Here is a 5952-nt window from a genome sequence, read left to right on the forward strand (position 1 = left end):
CCCCTTCCAATATCCGAAGTCTTCTCCGGAAAATAATGGGGGACGAACGGTGCTAAATCCTTCTTGTTGGGCCATTTAGATCTAAAAAAACAGAAACAACAAGATCTATTCCAATACTAAGTCTTGGATTAGTAGTGCGGGAGGAAGGAAAAAATAACAGGCTCAAGTGGTATTGACCAGCTTTGAGCAAAAAAAAAATCGATTCGTAAAAAGAGATTAGAATATAGCTATGAGGCTAAATTCTAATCGACTCCGAACAAAACCACGAAAAACTTGTCTTGAATAGTGGTTGCACTGATTCAAGACTACCCCGCTCTGATACCAATTGTTGGATCGAGAAGCGCTAGAGGGGGGGGTGAATAGCGCTCGTGGCTATTTCGTTCGATTATCGAAATCGTAAAACACTCGAGTAAAAAACACATCGGAAATGAAAGAAACACAAGCAGATGAACACAGTGGATTTACTTCATTCGGAGCCTGTGACGACTCCTACTCGAAGGCCCGCGATCCTTGATCGCTTTCGGTGGGCAACAACTATAAGTTCGTTAAGAGTATTACAAACTAATTACAATTCAAAGTTGTAAAAGGATTATACCGACAACAAAAAGATTAAATCCGAAGCTCCGGGTTGTCGGGGTGTCGTTGCAGCACTTCTGGATTGAGTTGTTAGCAGCTTGTCGCAAGGAGATTGCTTAGATGATTGTTGTGTTTGAAGCTGCACCTCGACCCTTCTTTTATATGAAGTTCCGGGCGCCTGGATCCCTTCCGGGCGCCTGGAGTGTGACGTGGCCAACCAACCGGGATGATCCACGTGGCGAAGTCACGGCAGGGATAAAGTTTGGTCCCTGGCGCCCGAACCTGTTCCGGGCGCCCGGACCTCCGGGCGCCGGGACCTCCGGGCGCCCGGATCCATCCCGGGCGCCTGGACAGCCTTTTTCCAGCAGGCTCCTCACCTGCAAACAAAGGTTAGTCCGAGCAAAATACCCTGCAAGACAGTGTTAGAATCTGATAAAACATAATGAGTAATAATTGACAGTATTCGGGCTGTCCGAGTCTGACTTTGGAATTCCAACCGGAAACCCTAGGTCGACCCGACGCCTACTGTTCCCTCTGCGGGGAACGCGTCCTCACTTACCTGTTGCCAGTCGATCCTCCAGATCGACTGGACTTTCGCTCAGGACTCGATGCTTCCGGATTTTCTACTGGACATCCGCTTCCCCGGCTAGTCCAGTCTTTCACCTGGTTCGCGACACCAGGACTTTTCACCTAGGGTTACCACCCCCTAGGACTTTTGCCTGAAGCCCTCGACCTGCCAAGACTTTCCGCATAGGGTTACCACCCCCTATGACCTAGGGTTACCGCCCCCTAGGGTTTTTCCCTTTGCCTAACTACAGTTAGGACTTTCCTGAAATCCTCAAGTAGACTTGTTAGACTAAAAAACATTCTTAACTTAGAATTCTTTGTCGTTATCAAAACACGAGTTCGATCGTCGGATGCTTCCCGCACCAACAGCTTTCTCCCTTTTCTGAAAATAAAATATAGTTAAAGCCATAGAAAAAAGTATAAACATGCATGTATAAACTGATAATCATTGCAAACTGATAATTGAAACGAATAAATCTAATAAACCACTACAAACTAAATTGATAATTGAAACAAACAAGCTCCAAAAGTAGAAAACTTATCAACATGTATAAATAATTATAAACTTCTTGCAGCTTTGCATCTTTTGTACAGTAGAAACCAAATTGTGAAGTACGTACATAAATCTGGACCTTCTGAAATGTTTAAGTAAAAGAATGGCCAAATAAGCACGAGAAACGTTGCCGCTTCACATTTTCATGAGTAGTCAAGCAAGTGAGCATGAAAAAAGTTGATGAATATATAAACTTGACATTATGTCTTAAACCATGTATTATGTGAAAGCAGCTAGATCGAATAGCTAACAGTAGCAACAGAAAGAAGGAATCATAGAGGAAGTCATGTACCTTATGTCTCAACATTACAGCAGCAACATTCTAGTAAGATCTCAAAGCTTGAGGATGTGCAGTTTGCATAAAAACCACAAAGCAGTATACTGAGCAACTACCTTTTTCATCAGTATTTAAGTCGCATACACCCTTTCTGAACATTGCTTTAAGTTTCTGTATGCGTTCAACATTTGAAGAATTTTTTTCAATCAATATATAAGAATTGGCAACCACTGTTATAGGCTTGCATATAGCAAAATGAATAAAGCTCAATGGAGTGAATATCTTCATGTAGCTGAAACCAAAAAATTGGGACAAGCATAGCTTAATGGAGATGATGTAAGAATTGGCAACAAGTTAATTCCAATAAACTGACCAGTCCTGCCCCAACATGATCACGAATGAAAGTTGCATCGATGTATCGCTCTTCCTCTATAGCTCTCTGTGGCAACAAGAGTGCTTAGAAAATATTCAATACGGAAGCTGAAAAATGCACATATGAAAATATTCACCCTTGTTTTATCTCGTATAACAAACAATAGAGTAGTCTTACGAGGACAAAACCGTCTCAGCATCAACTGTCATGAGGTAAACGAAAGCAACTAAGCAAAACTCAAATTAAAAGTATATGTAAAAAAGTTATTGTAAGACTCAATTTGTTCAGGGGAATATGGTTTGGTTGAAGCAGCAATTCGCCAGCTCCTACTCTGCAAGCAAGTACGTGCTGAATTCAAGAGTAAAGCCAACAAGTAGGAAATTAATGGGTAATTATGAAGAATATTTTACCATTTTTTACTAGCTATTAGCTAAGCCACAATCACTACAGCTGTTCTGGTTATGGAACTTGTTGGCTGATGGCTTCATGTATTCGTCAGTTAAATTTATATCAAAGTTCATAAATTTGAACCATAATGATGAAAAAGATGCACTTAAGGAGGAGACTTAATTTTTTTTAGACTTACTCAAGTGGGGATTTGAAAACAAAGAAGCATGCACCAATTGCCAAGTAGCACAGCAAGGGAACAAGTCCCTTTAAGTAATGTGAAGTTCCATCCTGTAAAAGTACCATTAGTTGAGTCTTGCAGGAAGAATTTTGGTTGAATCCTAGCATTTCAAAATAACTGAAAAACAACAACAGAAGTTAGTGTAACTAACAAGCATACCCCAATGAGTTACCTGTAACGTGAATGCTATTACTAGTATTGCCATGATCAATGAGCCAGTTTCTAACAGATTAAGATCAAGATCCATCTTGATTCCCATTATCCAAGCCACCATAACACATAATGGAACCTTAAAAGGGCAAATTAGTACATTGTAAGCTATTCTTTAACATATACACAACATTTCATTTCAAAGCTACATCAAATTAAATCCTTACAACAAACATGGAGATCTGGGTTGCTGAACCAAGGGAAACACCAAGAGTAATATCCTGTGTGAGTTCAACAAGAAAAAATAATTATCACCATGAGAACAATATTCGTGTTTGACATTTGTTTTCCTTTATTCTTTGATTTGGGTGGATAAGCTAATTCATACGAGCAATGCAAATGTAAGTAATAGAAATGCATTTAGCAGCATCACAAATATGGAAACAATTTGATATGAAATATTATGTTTTAAGAAATTTATACTGACATATTTGCCTTGTGTTGCTCAACAAGTTATGCACCTTCATGCATCAATATCAGAAACAGTATGATCTCACACATAATGCCCAAATGTTCTTGTGAGTCCAGCTATGTGTATCTATTATGAGAAAATATACAAAGACCAAGTCATTTAAAGTTTAGTGTTCCAAAAGAAATAAACACGTCGAGTTAGTATAATTTAACCGTTAGCAAGCTCATGATAACATGCACATCAACAACAAAAGAGTCATGAATTAGAATTGCGTACAGATTACTAAAACAATTTTATAAGATAAATTGGCTACATATTGTGATTGCTAACATAAAATGCAGATCATTTGTCTGTAAGTGTTGAAGTACTAATCACAACGCAAGCAACAGGCAATAAGATCCATCGAACCACCAAACACAAGACCGTTAAGTGGACCAAACACAAGACGGTTAAGTGGTTACCCATAAATTGGTTTGATACTCCATGGAGAATGAGCAACAGAAACTAGAAACTGTGATGAAGACGGCGATAACTTCAGTATGTCTTTCATCTGGTAAGAAATTGCAGTCCACACAAAGGATCTGAAACCCTGCCAAAGTATATAAAAATGACGATCGAAATTACGTCTTTTATAGAGAAACAAGATCAATGAAAACTACCAAAAAGGCAGGTACAAGAATGAATCGACAAAGAAGCCCTACTCTACAAGGTCGGAAATAAGAGCCAAAGGAAGGGAACCTGAGTGAAGTAGACCAAAGTGACGAGCCAAAGGAAGAAAGCTCCGAAGGAGGCCCACATCCGCGTCGCCCAGGAAATCCACATCTCGATCTGCAGTACGGTGCTCAAATAACGCAGCCCTGAAAACTTGGGGGCGAACAAATCAAGAATGCACTCGACGGCGAGATGACCGGGAAGATTTGCTCCGGAGATTTGGTTTTCCCCTTGGGGATTGGCTTCGGTTCGTCCCCTCTTCATCCCCCTCACCCAAACTCCTCCACAATGATGACGAGTTCATGTTTGGAGATCTCAACGACAACATCCTCATCAAGAAGCAGGTAAGATGAAACCCTAATGAGTAAGCAGAGGAAAGAGGTGAAGGGAGACATTAACCTGATGACACTTCCACCGGACAAAAGAGAGGGCATCGACCATGCCCTAGACGCAGTCAAGCTAGCAAACAAGGTTCGGCGAGTTCTCGTCATTGGCGCATGTTCCGGTGAACAAACTCATCACCTTCCTCCACCTCCTCTCCACTTAAAAATTTGTGGAGAGGGGTTCACCGGAGAGGGGTTGAATGAAGATGCTTAGGTTTTCGGCAGCAGGAGCGTGAAGAGATCGTATGGAGAGAGGGAAATAAAAACGGATAAGAAGGGTTCAGGAAGGCTAAGGCGGAAAACACGGCGCCAAAAATTTTTCACAGAGAGGGAAAAACACCGAAAGAATAAAGTAAAAGACAACGGTTTACAAAACTGTTGTCGTATCGCCTAAAAAAGTGCTTAAAGACAACGGTTTTAGATAACTGTTGTAAAATGCATTGTTGATTTAAAAAAATATTACTCAACGACAACGGTTTTCACAAAATCGTTGTCTTTTGTATTTTATGGGAGCTCAAAGACAACGGTTTTATCTAAAACCGTTGTCTTTTACCAAATTTACAACAGTTTCTTCTAAAACCGTTGTCTTTGTGGTGTTGTTGTTTAACATTTTTGTTGTAGTGCATGTAGGTCAGCTCGATGACTTGATCTCACAAGTCATGGATATAGAGATATCAGGCTGACACATGGGTATGCATTAGAGAATGTATACTGAATGACCCGCCATGAGAAAGTATCATGGATAGTTATATGAGTGTCATATACTTTCTCATGTGGCTATTAGTATGACTATTAGTCCTTTGACCTGAAGTCACCATGGATCCCTATATAAGGAGTTATGTACTTTGGTTTCGTCAAACGTCACCCGTAACAGGGTGGACTATAAAGGCGATTACTGGGTATGTAACAAATTATGCAGAGGGATGTGAGTGATGTAGATGGGATCTATCCCTCCCATATGACGAGAGCGACATCAATATTCTTGATAGAGTTAGACCACGAAGTGTATGGCCATGCCCAAATGAGTCAACATTAGATGTTGAGCTCATTTGATCGAGTAAGTCTACTTGGAGTTCAAGATTTAGATTGATTAGAGGATGACACGGTCTATGCCTCACATTGATCAATCTAGATGTCTAGGATAGAAGGACAATGTCACATATTGTGAGGAGTCACAATTAGTAGTCACAAGGTGATGTTGGATCTCGACATTTCTTGTAACTTGGGTAGTAATGATATGTTGCTAGATACCGCTCATTACT

At 40.4% G+C, this 5952-nt stretch overlaps 1 long non-coding RNA gene across 1 annotated transcript; it reads right to left on the reverse strand.

Moving 5' to 3' along the window:
* Positions 1-2937: 2937 nt before the first annotated feature.
* Positions 2938-4128, reverse strand: LOC121982699. Its single transcript, XR_006112195.1, has 5 exons — positions 4058-4128; positions 3612-3722; positions 3352-3405; positions 3147-3263; positions 2938-3024 (listed from the first exon to the last, which is right to left on the reverse strand). It is a non-coding gene; the product is annotated as an uncharacterized LOC121982699 (long non-coding RNA).
* Positions 4129-5952: the final 1824 nt, after the last annotated feature.

This window comes from Zingiber officinale, chromosome 5A, assembly GCF_018446385.1.
Source record: "Zingiber officinale cultivar Zhangliang chromosome 5A, Zo_v1.1, whole genome shotgun sequence".
Lineage (NCBI taxonomy): Eukaryota > Viridiplantae > Streptophyta > Magnoliopsida > Zingiberales > Zingiberaceae > Zingiber > Zingiber officinale.